This window comes from Schistocerca piceifrons, chromosome 6 (assembly GCF_021461385.2).
Source record: "Schistocerca piceifrons isolate TAMUIC-IGC-003096 chromosome 6, iqSchPice1.1, whole genome shotgun sequence".
NCBI classification, from domain to species: Eukaryota; Metazoa; Arthropoda; class Insecta; order Orthoptera; family Acrididae; genus Schistocerca; species Schistocerca piceifrons.
In genome coordinates, this window is record NC_060143.1 from 563,437,337 (window position 1) to 563,460,354 (window position 23,018).

A 23,018-nucleotide genomic window follows, 5' to 3' on the forward strand; every position below is an offset into this window, starting at 1 on the left:
CCGATGAAGAACTCTTCCGTCAGCAGGATTCGAAATGGGTAATGCACATGACTTAAGGCATTTGCGTTGCAGAACTGTAGAGGCTCTCTAGTCCCTATGTCTGAGAATGCAGTGTGGTGTGAAATCCCTTGTTATCATAATCTCCAAAACATCCCATCATGGAATCAAAATGGCTCGGATTTATGCCTGGAGAATATCCCACGATGTACAGGTAATTTGTACGCGAGTCTTAAAGGTATCGACAGTGCTTGCTGAGAAATCGTGACTAGCTCTTGCGCACTTTCCGAGCTCATTCGGTGGGTGGAATAAGAGGTTAGGTACGGAGAGGGAAACAGTAATATCTGTCATTGTCGCATCCTCAGTCTTCACCACAGGCTGTCAGCCTTTGTCCTTTTTATATAGGACGGGACAAATGAAACGCATGTGGAAAATATTTCAACACACAAAGACTGGCAACGCAGGTTATTTCATTTTCCCTGGGAGAAGGGGAGGCAACGGCCTTGCCGCAGTGGAAACACCGGTTCCCGTCGGATCACCGAAGTTACGCGCTGTCGGACGAGGCCGGCACTTGGATGGGTGACCATCTGGGCCGGCGTGTGCTGTTGACAGTTTTCGGGGTGCACTCAGCCTCGTGATGCCAATTGAGGAGCTACTCGACCGCATAGTAGCGGCTCCGGTCAAAGAAAACCATCGTACCGACCGGGAGTGCGGTGTGCCGATCATACGGCACTCCTATCCGCATCCTCATCTGAGGACGACATGGCGGTCGGATGGTCCCGAATGGCCACTTGTGGCCTGACGACGGACTGCTTTTGCGAGAAGGGTTGGGGGGGGAGGGGCTGAGGGTGGATGATGCAAGTTGGGTTCGCAGTGTTAATGTGCATGAAGTATTTTCCTCGATTGTTTTATTTTGTCCACTTTGTATATGGGAATCTTAATTGCCTGTTGGAAAGACCGTATCTCACGACCGGTTCAGAAGGTTACCGTCAATGCAGTGAGAGTCGGACCCATGGTTTTTTTTTTTCCATTTGGGCTAAGAACCACAATAGTGTTTGTCCCGTATGTCGCAAAGGCTTGCCGTAACAGCGCCCATCATGTACATGGTGATAATTATTGAACTACATGAAAAAAGAAACATAAATTAGTTACAAACTAGGGCATGCGCGCACTTTATTCATCGCATAAACGTCACTACAGATATTCAGATTTATATTATGACCTGTTCGATATACCTGCCATCATTATCGATGACGTGGCGCAGACGAATAGAGAAATTGTTCAAGACCCGCTGAAGAGTCGGAATATCGATGCGGTCGATGACCTCCTGAATGTTTTCAGCTCACCAATGATTTTGAGTTTATAGCTGAACACCTTGTCTTTAATGTAGTCCCACAAAAAGGAGTCGCATGTGTTTAGATCCGGAGAATATGGCGGCCAATCGAGGCCCATGCCAGTGGCCTCTGTGGTAACCCAGAGACAGAATGCGGTCCCCAAAGTGCTCTTGCAGGACATCAAACACTCTCCTAGCTCGATGGGGTCGAGCTCCGTCTTGCATGAACCACATCTTGTCGAAATCAGGGTCACTTTGGATAATGCGGATGAAATTATCTTTCAAATCCTTCAAGAAATATTGCACCGATTATTCTGTGACTGGACACTGCACACCACACAGTCACCCGTTGAGGGTGAAGAGGCTTCTTAATCAGGAAATACGGATTCAGTCCCTCAAATGCGCCAATTTTTATTGACAAACCCATCCAAATGAAAGTGGGCTTCCTCGCTAAACGAAACGACAAAACGCTTTCTAATTCTCATCATGCCCCGCGGCCAACCGCGCCATTTGAACTTCATAACGCAAACTGTTCGGAAGTTATGACGATTTTATTTCAATAATTGTCACCCTGTATGTTGAAAGACTGTATTACAGACCGTAGCAGATGTAATGCAAACACGGTTCATGTTCCCATGCACTATGCAAGCGACTGCGGATTCGTAGCTTCTACATTCTGAGGTGTTTATGTTTAACAGGCAGTGGAAGCCGTCACAGTGAGGTGTTTGGCACCAGTTCTTCTCGTGCTACATACACTACTGGCCATTAAAATTGCTACACCAAGAAGAAATGCAGATGATGAACGGGTATTCATTGGACATATATATTATACTAGAACTGACATTTGATTACATTTTCACGCAATTTGGGTGCATAGATCGTGAGAAATCAGGACACAGAACAACCACCTCTGTCCGTAATAATGGCCTTGATACGGCTGGGCATTGAGTCAAACAGAGCTTGGATAGCGTGTACAGGTACAGCTGTCCATGCAGCTTCAACACGATACCACAGTTTATCAAGAGTACTGACTGGCGTATTGTGACGAGCCAGTTGCTCGGCCACCATTGACCAGACGTTTTCAATTGGTGAGAGATCTGGAGTACGTGCTGGCCACGGCAGCGGTCGAAAATTTTCTGTATCCAGAAAGGCCCGTACAGGACCTGCAACACGCGGACGTGCATTATTCTGCTGAAATGGAGGGTTTCGCAGGGATCGAATGAAGGGTAGAGCCATGGGTCGTAAAACATATGAAATGTAACGTCCACTGTTTAAAGTGCCGTCAATGCGAACAAGAGGTGACCGAGACTTGTAACCAATGGCACCCCATACCATCACGCCGGGTGGTACGCCAGTATGGCGATGACGAATACACGCTTCCAATGTGCGTTCACCGCGATGACGCCAAACACGGATGCGACCATCAGGATGCTGTAAACAGAACCTGGATTCATCCGAAAAAATGACGTTTTGCCATTCGTGCACCCAGGTTCGTCGTTGAGTACGCCATCGAAGGCGCTCCCGTCTGTGATGCAGCGTCAGGGGTACTCGTAGCCATGATCTCCGAGCTGATAGTCCATGCTGCTGCAAGCGTCGTCGAACTGTTCGTGCAAATGGTTGTTGTCTTGCAACCGTCCCCACATGTTGGTTCAGGGATCGAGACGTGGCTGCACGATCCGTTACAGCCATGCGGATGCCTAACATCTCTAGTGATACGGGGCCGTTGGGATCCAGCACGGCGTTCCGTATTTCCTTCCTGAACCCACTGATTCCATATTCTGCTAACAGTCATTGGATCTCGACCAAGGCGAGCAGCAATGTCGCGCTACGATAAACCACAATCGCGATAGGCTACAATCCGATCATTACGAAAGTCGGAAACGTGATAGTACGTATTTGTCCGTCTTTCACGAGGCATCACAACAACGTTTCACCAGTCAACGCCGGTCAACTGCTGTTTGTGTAAGAGAAATCGATTGGAAACTTTCTTCATGTCAGCACGTTGTAGGTGTCGCCACCGGCGCCAACCTTGTGTGAATGCTCTGAAAAGCTAATCATTTGCATATCACAGCATCTTCTTCCTGTCGGTTAAATTTCGCGTCTGTGGCACGTCATCTTCGTGGTGTAACAATTTTAATGGGCAGTAGTGTAGCTTCGAAGCGTCGACAGGCACGTGTTCACAACAGCTGCAGTGCTTCAGAGTCAATCCAACACTGTGCGTGGAAGTCGAACAACGCTAACATATTGACCATTTCCTAAGGCTGTGATCAATGCTCCGTCCAGTACCTTTTCGTAACTGCCTACGACCTCGGTGTCCACTAGTTTCATACGTCAGTCTTGCAGCATGCCCCGTAGTGACCAAAGTTTCATAGTATATTTCGGAAAACGACCATCCTGTCATCTTACAACACCCAAACACGCTGCTAGTGTGATTGTTGGTGTTAAGAGGCATACTTGCATTTACCTTCTCATTTTCATTTTGTGTAAAAGCTCTTTTCTATTCATTGCGTCGAAATATCCGACAAAATAAGAGATGCTGCTGCTGGGCCAAGGTATACCTCATTCATCTGCAGCCAGAACCACTCACTTGCGTTACATTAAAATTCTGTCACTTCGAAGTCGGCATGCAACAGATGTCAATGTGCCATGAAGTGCACTACATGTTCGGCTATGCAAATGATTAGCATTCCAGCAAAACTGCGCAAAGCAGACAAATTAAGAACTTCTTCTTCTTGTGTGCATGAAAAGATTACGCAGCAGCTTTCTATTTCAAAAATCGTACTAGAACGATAGTTGTTTGTGAGAAGACTGTGTTGCATCTCGTGTTACGACTGCCAGCACGTGCTGCAACTCGACGGCGGCTGCCACGTGGCCGACAGATAATGCGGTTTACCGCTCCGAGCGTAAGGTTTCAGGAGAGGCACACAATGCCCTGCAGTCCCTGTGGTGGCAAGCGACTTGTGCCGAGGGGTCAGGCACATTATTCGCTCGGCTCAAACCGTATTCGAGAAGACGAATATGTTTTTCAAACCTATGCCGCGCGCAACGCCCCCCCCCCCCCCCCCTCACCTTGCGACAGCGCTACATTACTTGATTTTGCTTACCCTTTTTTGTAAGGTTCAAATGGTTCAAATGGCTCTGAGCACTATGGGGCTTAACATCTGAGGTCATCAGTCCCCTATAACTTAGAACTACTTAAACCTAACTAACCTAAGGACATCACACACATCCATGCCCGAGGCAGGATTCGAACCTGCGACCTTAGCAGTTGCGCGGTTCCGGACTGAGCGCCTAGAACCGCTCGGTCACCGCGGCCGGCTTTTGTTAGGTCTTAGAGAATAAATATAAACTTAGTAGTCGTGGAAATGAGTGTTCGAAGAATTATTACTTAGATACCACACTGTAACGGAATATTTGGGAATCATTTTTCATTGCTAAATATCGAAAGAACAAACAATTAACTTCCGATTCTGATAATTCCAGACAGCTTTAAAAGCTTTTAGCAAAGTACGAAAGGGCAAGACCTTCTGTTTATTCTACCTGCAGTGACAATAACCCGTCTATGAACGGTGTGGAAAGAATAAAAATTTCTGTTCTTTTTCATAGTTAAGAACAGATCTATATTTTACAAATTACTTCGCTTTTCATCGGAAAGGAGTGTGAGTAGGACTTGGCGCTGTACACAGTTATTTATATACTGTATGGGAACTATAACATGGCACTCGGGCCCCTTGGTTCCGGATCGGAAACTATCGGCAGCAGTCGGGAGCTTTCGTGGCGTGGCGTGGCGATTTGTACGTGTTGCCAACTGTGCGGCGTAGACTGCATTTGTCGGCTGCTTTGTTGCCTGCTATGTCGGACACTTAGCTGTGCTGTTGCTGTTAGTGTGTAGTAGTTGTGTTTTCACTGTTTCGAAAATGAGTGATGATTCGGTTGCTGGCCCATCGCAGGAGTTACCGTCGACTCCAGTTCTGAAAAAGAGTCCGATTATAAGGAGCACTTGTAAAATGAAGATGAATGTAGTGAAGTGCTGCGACGACGGAAAAAAAATCACTGGTTACGTCGGCGCTTGACATACCAGTGATGAGTCAGAGAAGAAGATTACATTCGAAAGTGAAACTGTTAGTGCATCTGAATTATCAGAAGCTTCAGCAAAATTGACCTGTTTCATTCTTGTTTTATTAGACATTTGTGTTGATTGTTATTATAGCTTTATTGAAATGTGTGACGTCCAGTAAATTTAAAAAATAAACAGTAAGTTATCTTCCATTCCAAGTGTCGTAAATTGTTATTTTACCTACTTCTAATTCCGCATTTATTTTGATACAGTAACTGTTAACGTAGGACGTTTAATACGATCTCACTTTCGAGAACACGAAGTATTTAACTGACGATTAACTCCGTGCTACACATAGCTGCTTTTGTGGAAATTTAAGAAACACGTTTGTGTTGGTGCACAGCGCACTTGCAGTACAAGGAAGCGGAGCTTGGTTCCCTCCTCACCCCGCCTCGCCCCTCAGTAGCCATAGTGCTCGCTCCCAGCTCCCCCCCCCCCCCCCCCCAAGTAACAGTTCGCGTATAGTAGATAGTTCATATATAGGTTCTGGTGAGTGAAACTGCAAGTATCAAAATATGCGACATATCTGGCAGAATCTTTTCACTGCAATGACCGGGAATAAATAATTTTTTACACCGCCCAGGGACCATGGAGCACAGTATCAGGCATAAATATCAACTCGATACCTCCACTAGTTCCTGAGAAAAAGAAGTCTTAACAGACGGACAGACAGTCGGACAAGAAAGTGATTCTATAACGGTTCTGTTTTCACCAATTGATATCCAGAACCCTATACAATATCATGCAATTTTGTATTGACGAATTAAACCCAAAACACAGTTTAATTGAGTAAGTTGTATGTGGTGCGTGAAGGAAACTCACTACTTAGAAGTTAAATTTTAGAAAATTTTCCTGTGCGTAGTTGAAACTCGATATACACGATCTTAATTGTTATGTACGATACAGGAAAGGATAGCACAGGTTTTTGCATGATACGAAAGAGACCTCACTGGACAGACCTGAATTCGAGCGCTGATTGCAGCACTAATTTAAGCTGATATACCCGTCAATAAAATTACGCCATGTGAAAATATTCGCGCCTAGCTCTGAGCCACACGAGATATATTATTAATTCATTTACAAGCAATACAATAAATACTTTATTATTACACGGGGGCAACTTTTTTTCAGTGTCCAATCGAGTGCGAAAATAAAACCATAGTGAAAAACCGATGAAATTTTGTGTAGTTGTGTTCCACAGTGTGTGTGGACTGGATAAAATCGTCTACAAAGTGGAGTTTAGAACAACGGAAAAGGAATGTAGTCTTCATCCATTTCCCTTCCTCATGAAAATGCTCTGTTTCTCACTGCAGTTGCAGCACGGAAGCTCCTGCAGCGTTTTCGATATGAAGTGTTTGATTACCCACCATACCGTCCAGACTGACTCCCTCTGACTTCCAAGTGTTTTCTCACAAGAACCGCTGGCTGTGAGCACATACCCTTTTGACACAGACAACGAGCTTCAGACCAGAGTACAGAACTAGCAGAAGGCACAAGCAGCTGCCTTCTATGACGATGGTACTGGAAAGTTGGTACCACCTTACGATAAATGTCTAAGTCGGAGCAGTGAATATATATAGAAGTAGCTGGAAGCTACAGTTAAATGTTGCAAATAAAACATTTTTCATTTCCACTCTGGTTTCCATATCGCGGCCGATCGAACTTCAGGGAAAAAAAAGCTCTCGCTTACCCACATTGAATGACACTTAACTGTGGAAACTCACACATTTGAAAGTGTACAACACAGATAAAAACGTTCCTCCATATATGGGTGCATGAACAAAACGGTCTTTGTGGCACAACTGCGATTCTGTGGCTATGAGCCGCAACCGAGTTCACCATCAAAACACTGACCTCATTAGTAGAAATGTATTTGATGTGTGAACTATTCTTGTAATTGCTTATCCAGCTAGGCCCAAATTCAAACTACGACGACATTTGATACTGTAGTTAGTGGCGACTTTAAGCCACATACTCGCAGGATCGGAGGTGAGGGTATTATCTGGAGTGCCTCAAGGAAGTGTGGTAGGTCCACTGTTATTTTCTATCTACATAAATGATCGTTTGGATAGGGTGGATAGCAATGTGCGGCTGTTTGCTGATGATGCTGTAGTGTACGGGAAGGTGTCGTCGTTGAGTGACTGTAGGAGGATACAGGATGACTTGGACAGGATTTGTGATTGGTGTAAAGAATGGCAGCTAACTCTAAATATAGATAAATGTGAATTAATGCAGATGAATAGGAAAAAGAATCCCGTAATGTTTGAATACTCCATTAGTAGTGTAGCGCTTGACACAGTCACGTCGATTAAATATTTGGGCGTAACATTGCAGAGCGATATGATGTGGCACAAGCATGTAATGGCGGTTGCGGGGTGGGGAAAGCGGATAGTCGTCTTCGGTTCATTCGTAGAATTTTGAGAAGATGTTCTTCATCTGTAAAGGAGACTGCTTATAAAACACTAATACGACCTATTCTTGAGTACTGCTCAAGCGCTTGGGATTTCTATCTGGTCGGATTGAGAGAGGACATAGAATCAATTCAGAGGCAGGCTTCTAGATTTGTTGGTTGGTTGGTTTGGGGAAGGAGACCAGACAGCGTGGTCATCGGTCTCATCGGATTAGGGAAGGATTGGGAAGGAAGTCGGCCGTGCCCTTTCAGAGGAACCATCCCGGCATTTGCCTGGAGTGATTTAGGGAAATCACGGAAAACCTAAATCAGGATGGCCGGACACGGGATTGAACCGTCGTCCTCCCGAATGCGAGTCCAGTGTCTAACCACTGCGCCACCCCGCTCGGTCTCTAGATTTGTTACTGGTAGGTTTAATCATCACGCGAGTGTTACGGAAATGCTTCAGGAACTCGGGTGGGAATCTCTGGAGGAAAGGAGGCGTTATTTTCGTGAATCGCTACTGAGGAAATTTAGAGAACCAGCATTTGAGGCTGACTGTAGCACAATTTTACTGCCGCCAACTTATATTTCCCGGAAAGACGACAAAGATAAGATAAGACAGATTAGGGCTCGTACAGAGGCATATAGGCAGTCATATTTCCCTCGTTCTGTTTGGAAGTGGAACAGGGAGAGAAGATACTAGTTGTGGTACGAGGTACCCTCCGCCACGCACCGTATGGTGGATTGCAGAGTATGTATGTAGATGTAGATGCTTGAAAAAGTAGCGTGCTATAATCGATTTTCGAAGTCTAAAAGTTCGTGTACATGTGGAAAAACCTGTTCTTCAGCATGAGAGTGCCAGACCACACACGAGCTCTGCATCTACAACAATCCGAAGCCTTGGCTTCCCTGTCGTAGATCATCTGCAGTGCAGTCCCGATTTGCCCTCATCCGATTTTCATCTGTTTCCAAAATTTATAGAACACTTTGGACGACATCATTTCGACTGTGTGAAGCAGTGCAAGCAGAAGTATCAACAAACTAATCTCTCATTGAAATAAATGTGTTGATTGCCAGGATGATGACGTTGAGAGATAAGTATGTTAAATCCAGCCTATTCGTGAAAATATGTGGTGTCTAGGAAACCTGCTTTCTCGGATCGCTAGACAACATTCAAACAAATCGTAGTAATGAGTTTTATTACAAAAGGGAAAGATTACAATGCTTAACTTTGTGGTTACACAGATGTGTCGCAGCCAAAGAGCGACATGGGAAATAATCACGTTTCTTCAGTATGGACGATGCTACATAGTACAAGCGAAATGACCAGTCTTGAAGCTACTCTCGATTTGGGCCGCGACCAGGCCGGCGCAACGCTTATGTCCTCTCCGCACAGGGGGCGCTGCTGTCGCGTTGTCGTCCTGGAGAGGGGTCTGGTCAGCGTGCGATTGGCTGACGTCTTCTTACGGCCGCCTCTTCTCTATCGTTCCCGACTGGCGGGCCGGCGCTTGACTTTACGCCGAAACAAAGTACACAGACATGAAGATGAATAATAATGATGAATAATGTCAATAAAGTTTATTTTATTTAAAAAGCTTTAAGAGTTTCAACATAAAAAAATGGAGACATCGCTGTTCAGCACGCCGTTGTGTACATGTCTAGAGTCGCGACATTCTCTTGTGCGAAAGTTGTTACCGTTTGTCAGCTGGAGCGACACTAGCGCTCTAGGCGGTGAGAAAGCAGACGGTTACCCGTGTCGTAAGGATAATGTTTGTTTTTAGCTATTTTTCTACTTCATTAACGAAGTATGTGTTACGTTTTCCGTTTCCTGTGTTAGTAAATTACCAAGAGGCATAACTTACCGTGAAAGAAGTGTAAAAGCAGCCAAATCTCGCTGATTCTATGCTACAAATTACTCTTGAAGAAATACATTCCAATATCCGCATAACTGCAAGTTACTGCACTGAAAGCAAGAGAATATAAACATATGTCATGGCTGAGAAGCAAATATTTCTGTTGCTGTCTGTTCTTATTATGATACCCTTGACACTTAAAAGAATTTTAAGGAGTCTAAAGATTTGCCAATTCTTACAGTTCATTCGACTTTCTAATACATGACTATTTTTGTAAATGTACTTGCTTTTGATTAAAAAGCTAATATATTGAAGATTCTTGCCGATTGTGGTACAGATGTAATAACTATTGCGGGACTGGTTTCTTGCACTGTTGGGTAACAGTTCTATTTCCTTTGACGTTTTATTATCACGTCTGTGTGGCTTATCCCTCAGCTACAGGCCTGTTGGCTTATATTGTACTTCAAATAATGTAGGTATTACATTCCGTACCGGTTTCATACGTTCCACATTTACTGATTTGGATGAAAGTGTAACGAACAAAACTTCACGTTGTTAAGTAGTTATAAGACGTCTTTCTGCAAAAGGTCAGGTCTCCTGGTGTTTACTAGGAACTTTTTGCTATTAAAGAAGAACGAAAATCCCCAGAAAAAAATAAGACGTTAAAAGGAAACTAAAGAATGACAAATGTGTTGTCAGTTTTTAGTTATTGGCGATTTTATTGCACTACACACCCTTCTTATTCTATAAACTATGTTACTAATCAATATAAAGGATAGTATTCGCAGCCATGCGATGTTGCATTCAGAAGTTCCCTTGTTGGCCGCTTAGCGCGTTGCTGTCGCAGTGGGTAACAAAAAACAGACGGTGTGGCGCTACTGTTGTGTAAGACTGTGCAGAAAGTATGGACAGAGGAAGCTATATCGTTGACTATCGAGAGCCAACATATTTGATTTTCAGTTGCGAGTAGGTAACAAATGAATGAAATAGTCAAAATTTTGTGAACGTCTTCTAAGTAAATTAATCGAAGAAGTATCAAGGACGCCTTATGGATAGTGTTGGAATGTAAATGTTATAGAATTCTTCATAAGAAAGCATAAGACTGGAGGAGTCACGTGCGTTCACACGAAATTATTTCAAAGTAAGATATATCACAGGGTGATGACGCAGTGTGACACTACGTCGTTGGAAATTTTCTGGAGACTCAAGTTCAAACGTGGACTGTGAAGATCACTGAGTACTTGACAGAGTAAAAATCTTTCAGCTAATTGAGAAAATTGTAAATCAGCGACTCTTTAACCGTAACAGAACGCATGGCAGAGAAACATTTGTAACTGATCCCTCTAACATAAGAACTAAGAGCCCAGGGATTATAGAGAGACGCTGCAATGGGGATTTGAACCGTTGTCTTCTCGAATGTGAGTCCAGTGTACTAACCATTACACTCAGCTGAAAACCATTGGACTTTAGAGTGTCGACGTGTCGTCTTTTCGGACGGGTCTCATTCCGACATACAACGTCACAATGGACGGATTTGTCTTGGCGGACCCGAGTTGGACCAATGTTGCCGAATCGTATTGCACATTGCCATATGGGCACAGCATACGGCATGATGGTAACGGGTGCCACTGGATCCACAACAAATGGTTCAAATGGCTCTGAGCACTATGGGACTTAACATCTGAGGTCATCAGTCCCATAGAACTTAGAACTACTTAAACCTAACTAACCTAAGGATATCACACACATCCATGCCCGAGGCAGGATTCGAACCTGCGACCGTAGCAGTCGCGCGGTTCCAGACTGCGCGCCTAGAACCGCGAGACCACCGCGGCCGGCGATCCACAACAGGACCTCCAGTAGTCCGCATAGCTGGTAATTTGGAGAGCAGCTGCTACATTTCTAAGTTGTTAAGGCCGATGGTTGTGATTTATCGTTGAGATCTCCGTGATATTATATTTCAGCAATATAGCATAAGACTGCATGTTGCCAGTGCAGTCCTGACCTACCTCGATACAGAAGACGTTCGACTGTTGCCCTGGGCACCAGGTTCTGTTACCTCCTACCCACTGAAAACATCTGGTAATGGGCTGCCCAGAGACCATCGCTTCACCTGCTGATATGGACTCTGCACAGAGGTGAAGCAGTACGGAATGACGTAACCGTATACGTCATCCAATCTCAATTCGACTTTACGACCAGCCGGATGAGAGTCATTGTTGCTGCCAGAGGTAGCAGCACAATCCACTCAGTTTAAAAATCAACTATCAATTCAATCATGTATTCTTCCCAACGCTCTTCGTACACACGATAGACAAAATTTTATTATTAACTATTTTTGCTGCTTTTGCCATTTTATTTGGTGCAGAGTATTACATCTTCAAATCGAAGTGTCCTCAGATTAGCATTAACAAACTACTGACGTTTCTAGACGTGCATATGATGCTTATGATCATGATTGAAAAGGACGATTTTTTGTACATTCTACCGTATTAATATATTCCTAGTTAATCGGTTTTCGACTTACGAGTCCACAATCAGAATTTAACTGTCGTCGTGGAAGAAGCCAAGCCAACAGAGTATATCTCATCTCTGACAGTCCAGCGATAGTGCAAACCAAAAATGTTAAAGATAGACAGAAAAGAAATGCAGGAGGAACACACCAGAAAACCGTAAACATTAGTTTCGAATAAACAGCGAGGACTTGCGATATGGCGGCCGAACTCCCCCGCATGTGGCCTCCCGGCCAATAATGCCATACGATCATTTTTATTTCAGACACTATGTAACAGTGTAGAATAAATTAACAACCCAAATGAAATAAAAATACGTTGTGAAAAGAGTACTGAAGAACTTGTTTGGAAAATAGACACTAACAGTAAAACAAATAAACTAAAAATTATTGGAATAGAATGGAACAGACGGTGTGAGAAGCATTAAGAAATATGTAAAGTTAAGAAGTGGGGAAGTATTCTCTTGTATGTCGCCATTTAATATGAAATGTATGAAATGAGGGCTGTGGGCGAAATGTGTGTTGATATCCAGGTTTTCCAAAAGATAAAGCTTTGGCCTTTGTTTGCTGAGTGGAGGACATAGGATTATGGCCGGTAGCTGTGATCTTCACATACATGATGCACACATGTAAGATCAACATAGGCATAAACAGCCAACCGGTTGCTCATAAACGGTAGGTACACTGACGTAAGTTTAGACACAGGGGTGTCGTCATTTGAATAAATGTTGCTAAATCTGATGAAGACACCCCTAGTAGGTGTCGAATCTTAGGTCAATCTACTTACCGTATTTGTGGACCCGGTTGGCTATTTAATCCTATGCTGAAACCAGTGTACGGTTGCTGAATAACAGCCATGTTCAAAACACACGTAGAAGCATATTTCAGCAACCTCCAGCTGTGTTTATGTTCAGTTAACCGACTTACAATTTAACTGCTTGTCTGATCAATATGTTGATTATGTCGTACTCAGACGCCGTAGCGTATCCAATAATATTTATTTGGTATACATCGTGTCAGAATGATCAATGCAGTAAGATGGTAAGTACAAAATAAATCAATCAGAATGGAAATGCCACAACAGTTTCACAGAACAATTATAACTACAGACAAATATTCGCTATAGAGCCGTCTACACACATAATAAAATTACTTCTCAGGTTACCCTACATTCAGAGGCTGACGTACGCAGCGACTGTTATTGAATTGTAAATAATAGATTTCAGCTATCAGTCAGTCGCCCTTTTGAAAATTTTATTGGTAGATCTAGATTTCAGGTAGAAACTAGCCATCCTCAGTGCACTATCATTTTTGTTCAATGCTGTGGTGTCACCGCCAGACACCACACTTGCTAGGTGGTAGCCTTTAAACCGGCTGCGGTCCGTTAGTATGCGTTAGACCCGCGTGTCGCCACTATCAGTGATTGCAGACCGAGCGCCGCCACACGGCAGGTCTAGTCTAGAGAGACTTCCTAGCACTCGCCCCAGTTGTACAGCCGACTTTGCTAGAAATGGTTCACTGTCTACATACGCTCTCATTTGCAGTTTAGCATAGCCTTCAGCTACGTCACTTGCTACGACCTAGCAAGGCGCCATATTCAGTTACTATATCTTCTAAGCAGATGATATTGTGACTCATGTACCGTCAAGAACGACGTTCATCATTAATGGATTAAAGTTAAGTATCAAACTAATTACGTCCGCTTTCTGAATTCTAATTCCCTGTCATGTTCCAGACCTCACGTCAGTATAGTTCTTCCCTCCTCACGACAGCCTGCGTGAGCTAAAACGCGTTCATTTAGGCCTTCCCTAGTAACACGGTGTTGGCTCTTCTCCAACACAACAAATGCATTTAATTCCTGTTGGTCGGGCTTCATTCACAGTTCATTGAATACTAATTCAATGAACTGTGAATGAAGCCCGAGAAACAGGCATTACATGCATTGATCAAAACTGATAGTGCACTGAGGATGGCTAGTTTCTAGCTGAAATCTAGATCTGCCAATAAAATTTCAAAAGGGCAACTGATAGCTGAAATCTATTATTTAAAAAATTGCTTCTACTCACAAAATACTATGGAATTCTTGGTTCTGTATAACAGTTTTGCGCATGGAATCGAAAGTCAATACTAGTTGATGACAAACGTTCTCTTAAACAATTTGTGAATACAAATATTTACAAAGCTCGCGTGGTGGATTAAATGTCTTTGGAGGAGGAGATTGCGTGACTTTCCGGGCGCAAACGCGAGCGACAGTTGGCAGGCAGCCCGCAGCCGGCAACCCACAGCCCTAGGCGCATTAATTAAAACATACCAACTTGACAAAAAAATTTAATCAAACGTCATTCAGCATATCGCGAGCCGGAATTAAAAAGGCTCTTGAGCCGTATAAACGTTCCGCCCGCTACAAAAACGCTCGCTAGCGGGCGCACACCGAAAAGAGCCTGTCAACAGCGCCGGCTGCGACAGACGCACCTGGCCGCTTGTAGGCTGCTGTGCGCCTCGATCGCGCGCCGCCTTTATTGCTCTGTTTGCGCCCGAGTTTCCAATTAGGCCGTGGGATCTCAACAGCAACAAGTTGCCGGAATACTGCAGGCCGTCTCACTTTGCAACAACTATGCGTCGTGTGTGATTCTGATCCTGAGACAACTTTGCCGCATGTGACAAGTACAATATTTTACATTCAGTATTTATTGTCCTCTCAGTATGCGAATCACAGAAAAAAGCAGAAAATCCGTAGTTTCATTCGTAACTGTTGTCTCTTCAACCAAATGTTTTGCTTAACCTGGCTATAATTTCATTTGTATCCCAGAAACGAGGTGCTAGTATTTCCGATATCTGCGAAAGCTGTACTGTTTTTACCTATTGCAGAGAGAAATAATACTGACATAAAATGATCAGTCACACAAAGGCAAAAAGTAAATAGATAAACAGCATTTGTGACACGTTAAAACTGTATGCTACACCGAGAATCAAACCTAGCTCGCTTCTTTTCAATAGCTTTAAGTGACCATCCATTCCAACATCGAAATTCCTGAGCAGCCTGAAGCAAAATGTGGCTGTATTTTGAAACAGAAACTGTTTCATTTGCGAAGTCCAGTTTCAGCTATGCTTTCATCTGGTACTTGCAGAAGTCGATTTCTGTCGTCTTCTACCGTGAAAAGCCTCCTAACTGAAATGTCTATGCCACCAGAACATGAGTGCCAATTCTTGTAATTGTTGGGACCACACTTTGATACAAATTATACACTATACACAGAGGATCTTGCACAGGTTGTCTATTACAAGATTGTCACCCACGAATCCGTACCAACTTTCAGGAATCTGTTTTGCTCCAACTACTTCATTTCTATAATGATATATATTAACTGGAAGAAAACGATCGTGTGGCACTGGTGGCCGGGAGGCTCCATCCGACATCTAAGTTCGGCCACCGAGTTGCAAGGTTCATTTGAGACGACGCCACATTGGGCGACTAACATGTTGGTGACGATGAAGAGGACAACACCCAGTCCACGAGTGAAGGAAATCTCCAATCTCGCCTGGAATGTAATCGAGTCCATGCCCGCTGAATGATAGGCAAATACGTTACCAATTACCTTTCTTTTTTTTTACAAAAAAAAGCAACCCTCCAGGAGTCCAAAGGGAGGTGTGGGGGCAAAGTGGGCAGGCTTCCCAACCCGAGGCTTGGCCACCAGGCCCCGTTCCCACCCTCCAGGTACCGAGGAATGCTGGGGAATGTAGAGCAAAGGTACAATGAACATCGTTTATTTATTTATTTTCCTTTTCATTCCTTTTTATTGTCATTGACGAATTTATTTATTTTTGTCATTAATACCACCGAGAACATCAGGAAACCGGCGTCACACGAGGAGGAGGGCGCAGAAAGGCGTCAGACTAGTTGAGACTATCAACGTATTTTTTTTTTTGAAATAACATACCCGTTAGCAGTAAATACATCGGTTCTAAGTGTGGAAGAGGCCGGGATCAACTCTCCATGACAGGAACACCTCAGCTCTGCTGTGGATTGAGGAATACACTGCAGAGGAAACCGGAGAAAACTTGTCTTTATTTTGGATTGCGAACAACTGCACAATGTCGTTCATTAAGGAACTGCCAGAAGTCAGGTATACTTTTCTCGCCATCAGCAAACCAGTAGTGTGCTGCACCTCCACAAATCCATCTCACAGAGTTCGTCTTCACTTGCGGGAAGTATCCTGCGTCCCGAAAGACGGTCACGTATGTAGGTACCTGATGAGTAGTCGTACGCTAATTAGGGACATCTGTCGCACCAAGAACCATACCACTCGCTGATCTGCAAACCAAGCGGCGTTCGTCTGTGTCTATAACATCACAGTCGACACACAACGGGGTGTCTGCCGGCCGAAGTGGCCGTGCGGATAAAGGCGCTGCAGTCTGGAACCGCAAGACCGCTACGGTCGCAGGTTCGAATCCTGCCTCGGGCATGGATGTTTGTGATGTCCTTATGTTAGTTAGGTTTAACTAGTTCTAAGTTCTAGGGGACTAATGACCTCAGCAGTTGAGTCCCATAGTGCTCAGAGCCATTTGAACCATTTGAACGGGGTGTCTGCGAGGTGAATCCTATGAACCGGCATACTTACTTCCCATTGAAAGTAAGGTACCACGCAGACTGGATGTCAGCGTCAAGGTAAGGAGTGCACACCGATTGCCAAACGACACGTCAGTGGGCGTGGGGAAGATTCCCCACACGACATTCGGTGACCTGTGCTGCTGAAGGAAACCATAGATCACCTTGTTCGGGGCGGACGTCCAATAACAGCCGTCCAAGTTCATCGTTGATCAGCTCACTCAGTTTTTCTTTAATTTTTTGTATTTCAGAGGGCAGCTAACCCTCTGACCGAACACGCTGAGCTACCGTGCCGGCGCGCAGCTAAGCAGGCGGACATGTCAACTGGAGATGGACAGAACAATCTCACACTGCGAAAGATCATAAAGTGTGCATATCACAGATGATTCGTCTTTGACCTTTATAGCACACAGGCTGTCGTAAACGTTTACGCCCAAAATTATACAGATTATTAAATTTTCTAATGACAATATTTCCTGAAGAAAGAGTGAGATATCTTCTAAGAGCAATACGTGACAGGTACGCTTTGTAGCCTCCTCAGGTTTATATAAGAGAAAACGTCTGCCATATAAACTTCAAAAAGTCCTATAACACAAAATATAATTGTTGGTAGCATGTCTAAGGTGGAGCTAACCACTGTTAACAGACCATGAGTGGCTGTCAAACATGGAGCATTTCTAATTACAAGAACTTCCAGACATGCCCCTACTTTATGGCACAACGTGTGCCGCTCTCCATTGACTTGACAAAATTCAAAGTTTACGCAACATAAGAACTGCTAGTATTGTTTAATGTGAATAAAGTAGAGGTTAGAAAGAGAAACTCGACTGTGTTGCAGAAGGCTCATATCACCGACCACAGAGAGAGGTGGCAAGAGAGTTGGACACCTTCTTCCAGTGTTAAATTGTGGGACGCACATCATTGGTTAGCTGTGTAAAAAATGGCCAAGGGAAAGGGCTTAGCTTTTTCTAAGGAAAATTTTTACAGGTTGGCGCTCTGGTGATTCATACCCCAGGCAAACTGTTAAGAGCGAAAACGCGGAAATGCGAATCTTTCTTCTAGCGAACACGATGTGTAAAATTACTTCTTAGTAGAGAGACGTCATCGTTTCACCTCCTGGGGTCAGTCAATGGCCAGTCAATGTCAGAGTCCACTGCCAGGGCAAATGTATTGAGGAATTTAGTGAGATCTCGGGCTGATCTGTACTTAGCCTTTGGCAAGGGTCACTGTTGTGCATACAATTCAGCCTCCACCAACAATTTCCCATGGTGAGATCGAGCCACACGCGTGACACAATATATAGCCATTTTATAAAATGTCACAGCTTCAAGCTTCACTTTGCATGAATGTTCTATGACCAGTTTGCTTTAAGCTCCAACCACAGGTTCAACGTCACGATAATCATGGTAAAACTTCACGACTGCAATTGTTTCCTTCACAGTTCTGTTAGTCCTACCCCAGACGCTTTTATTAGATTTGGCAAGGATTTACAAGAGTAATATTATCATTGCTTGTCAATTTTTTTTAAATGGGATAAACCGATTTAATTGTAAGTCTTTTCTCATTTAACAGCCATTAAATTCCTAATTCATTATTATGGGGGGGGGGGGCGAGTAATTAACGTATGTGAGATACAGGGTCCAGTTTTCACATCTCTAACTGTGAATCACACGACAGTAACACAGCAGTGTTAAAGAATTCTCCGAGCAATAAAATTTAAGATGATGATGATGTTGCATCATCGAGAAAAAACAAAAGAAGATTACGGATTAACGTCCCGTCGACATCAATGTTATTAGAGACGCAATACTTGCTGGAAAAGGAATTGAAATAAATGATCTTATGGCACTGACGGCCGTGAGTCTCCACCAACGGAAGTTTGGCAACCGAGTTAGGAGTCCTTTTAGTTGACGCCACATTCGACGACTTGCGTACCGATGATGATGAGAACAACACAACACCCACTCCCCGAGAGGAGAAAATCTCTGACCCCACTGCGAATCGAACCAGGGCCCAGTGCATGGCTGTCAGATTCGCTGACCACCCCGCTAAGGGCGCGGGGAGTGGAATCGGCGAAAAACAGGGATAGAGATAAGCCGCGTAGCTTTATGAAGCGTTCTGGTACTTCCTTCAGTGATTTTGAGAAACTAAGGAAGAACGAGAATGGAAGACCATCAAAGAGGTTTTTCGGGTCAAAAAAGAGGCAAGGCAAGGAACTAACATTTCGCCCTTACTGTTTAGTCTACTCACTGGAAATGCAATGATGTGTATACGTGAAAGGATCAATGGTGAGATTAAAATTTAGCGTGAATGGATGTAAACGATGTGATTCACTGATGACAGCGCTGACTACAGGGAAAGTGAAGAAGAAATGCAGGACCTGATGAATGGAACGAACAGACTCGTGAGCAAATATCTCTAGGGGACCGAAGAAAGGCGAAAGCAATGGACAGTTGTAGAAATGAGATCAGAGATAAACTTACATTAAAATTTGGTGACCATGAAGTAGACGAAGTTTAGGAATGGTCGAAGCACGTAGGACGTAAAAACCGAACAGCACAAGCGCAGATGGCATTCCTGGCCGAGAAATACCAACTAGTACCTAAATCTTCCTTAAGATGCGACAGAAATGTCTAAGAATGTACATTTGGAACCCAGCACTGTATGGTAGTGAATCACGCACTGTGGGAAAACAGATATGGGAAGGAACTGACCCGTTTAAGGGGTGATGCCAAAGAAGAACTTTCAAAATCTGGTGGACTGATAAGATAACTGATGAGCAGTTCTCCACAGGATTGGTGGATAAAACATTATAATGTGGAAAAGACTATCGAGGAGAAGGAACAGAATGACGTGGCATGTGTTAAGACATCAAGGAATAGCTTACATGAGCAATTCCATTAAATCACTAGATGTATTTGAAGTGGTAAGAAGTAGGGGGGTTGGTTTGAAAAAGCCTATATCGTTCTAAAGTACGCGCTTGTTCTGTTGGAGCCTGTGCGGTGTCTCTGCCGATGTTGTAGCCATCGTGTACCCAAAACTACAGCCCTATAATACATTACGTTGTTTTAGAATTGAATTTCCTCTTGCTCAAGACTTGCTTTCCCTTTCCCAGTTACCTCATTACTCACAACAAGACAATACAGGATACTAAGCATCACAGAGCAAAGACATCCTAAAGGACGGTCACACACATGAAATCACCCATACAAACATACACAACACAGGCATACACACACACACACACACACACACACACACACACACACACACACACACACACATGTGTTAAGGGTTAATATAAGGTACCCAGTCAGTCGTCACAGGCATAAATTAATGCTGGAAAACACGGTAATGCACCGACTTGTCCGTGAGTTACCACTTGTTCAAATTCCCAGCACCAATTACAAGGTACCTTTTCGGAAGTGAGAAATTTACGGGGTGAGAATTATTGAGCTATACGAAGAAAACGTAAATTAGTTACAAACTACAGTGTGGACACACTTTATTCAACACGTAAACGTCACAACAGATATTCGGATGTAGGTTATGACATGTTCGATATGCCTGCCATCATTGGCGTTGATGTGGAGCAGAGTAATAGCGAAATTCTGCGTGACCTGCTGAAGTGTCGGAATATCGATGCTGTCGATGACTTCCTAAATGGCTGTTTTCAGTTCAGCAATGGTTTTAGAGTTATTCCTGTACCCTATGTCTTTAACATAGTCTCATAAAAAGGAGTCGCATGTGTTCAAATCCGGAGAATATGGCGGTCAATCGAGGCCCGAACCAGTGGCCTCTGAGTACCCCTGACCCAGAATGCGATCCCCGAAGTGCTCCTCCAGGACATCAAACACTCTCCTGCTTCGATGGGTTCGAGTTTCGTCTTACGTGAACCACATCTTGTCGAAATCACCGTCACTTTGAATAATGGGGATGAAATCATCTTCCAAAAGCGTCACGTAGTGTGCGGTAGTCAGCGTGCCGTCAAGGAATATAGCACCGATTATGTCGTGACTAGACACTTCTCAGTCCCCCAAAATGCAACCAGTTTTGCTTATTGACGAACCCATACAAATGAATGTGGCCTAAGTCGCTAAACCAAACCATGCATGCGCATATTAATTCCCATCATGCTCCGCGGCCAACCACGCCATTTGAACCTCATAACGCAAACCGTTCTGAAGTTATGACGATTTTATTTCATATAGTTCAATAACTGTCACCCTATAACTTAGCAAACCTAACGTTTGGTGCCATTGTTTCCTGCAGGTTGCTTGAATTTGCGGGCACAACGACCTGATTGGCAAACTTCAGTGCTAAATAATTTATAAATGGTAAAAGGTATTGAATTTCCATCTTAACAATTGTTTCTCAGCCAAAGCTACCCTGTAAATGTCTCTGGAGCAACAATACATACTAAAAAACGGCTTTTATGGACACGAATGTAAGGCAGGGGCTCATGAAAGGAAGTACTATGAGACTTTCTAAAACGTAAGCAAATATTATTTTAAACACAAACTTATGTTTTTTTGTTTTAAATAGATAGCCCGTATTATTTCTTACGTAATCAGTAACATGAAAAATTACAAAAAGAACAGAGTTTGCAATCGTCACTCATCCCGAGAAATTGCAAAGTGAAGTTGACGCTTGAAATAAACAAAACGCGCCGATAGTGCACCTCCTCGGATGCAAACGTGAACCCCACATTGCTTGTAATCGCGATGTAACTTACGTACTACGAAGCAACGATCACTGAACTTGTTGTTATTTACAGTTCTATTCAGTGTACTGGAATCAATAAAGTTGCCCAGTCACGCAACTACATATAACTACTATTTATCTTTCTGTTAGATCCTTGGTCAGCCACTACTTATGTCTACTCTGGCCTGTTGTAGTCGGTTTTTCGTCACCGTTATCTCCATTCTAGTACTATAACAACGATCGGTAAGGTGCAGAGAAATAAACCTTTCCTTATTTTTCATTTTACGTGACTGGACATCTGTATTGTGCCCAGCACACTTCATAAAAGTCATCATCATCATCATTTAAGACTGATTATGCCTTTCAGCGTTCACTCTGGAGCATAGCCCCCCTTATAAAATTCCTCCATGATCCCCTATTCAGTGCTAACATTGGTGCCTCTTCTGATGTTAAAACTATTACTTGAAAATCGTTCTTAACCGGATCCAGGTACCTTCTCCTTGGTCTGCCCCGACTCCCCCAATCCTCTACTACTGAACCCATGAGTCTCTTGCGTAACCTTGCTTCTCCCATGCGTGTAACATGACCCCACCATCTAAGCCTGTTCGCCATGACTGCTACATCTATAGAGTTCATCCCCAGTTTTTCTTTGATTTCCTCATTGTGGACACCTTCCTGCCATGGTTCCCATCTACTAGTACCTGCAATCATCCTAGCTACTTTCATATCCGTAACCTCAACCTCATAAAAGTGTAAATATCAATTAGTACAGCGTTTGTCGCATTGTAGTACATCAATCACATCAGTTGCATCTCAGTAGGTGCAAAAGCGGAGCGTTTCGTTGATTTCGAGCGTCAACATCACTTTGCAATTTTTCGGGATGTAACTGACGTATTGGGATGCAACCAACACCATTCTTTTTGTGATTTTTCGTATTTTTGATTGCGTAAGAAGTAGTACGGTGAGTCATTAACACAGGAAAAGTAAACATAAGTTTGTGTTGAAAATAATGTTTGCTTACGTGTTATACTTTTTAGTTTCATGAGCCCCTGCCCTACTTTCACACCTGTGAAAATCGGTTTTCAATACTTATAATTAGTCAAGAGATATTTGCACTGGAATGTGGACCCCTTTATATACCATTGACCCCCACAGGCTTCGCACAGGTAGCATCAAGTTTCTGCGGCGCATATGTACACAAACTTTCTTCCTGAATCGGTTTATCTATTAATGAAAGCTTTAACAAAACCCTACAGTAGTTCCTCAGATTAGCTTTTACATACGAAATGAAAACCAAGGCGGGGGACTTTAATTTTTAATGTGTATAGATATACGCAAAAATCCTTCGTGAATCAGTTAGTTGTAAGTGAAAACCGTTTCAAAAGGAAGATCCGAGCAGTTAAATACCAAGAGATTGACGGTGTAGTTGGGCAGAAGTATTAACGTCCGTTGAAATATTTACCACTTCCATGAGAACAGTATGAAGCCTCTGGAAATAACAATT

At 43.6% G+C, this 23,018-nt stretch overlaps 1 protein-coding gene and 1 pseudogene across 1 annotated transcript in view; one reads left to right on the forward strand and one right to left on the reverse strand.

The window, feature by feature from the left end:
• Positions 1–23,018, reverse strand: part of LOC124803020 — a 1,344,800-nt gene that overhangs the window by 1,317,358 nt on the left and 4,424 nt on the right. The window lies entirely within an intron of this gene.
• LOC124803963 lies at positions 491–608 on the forward strand (annotated as a pseudogene).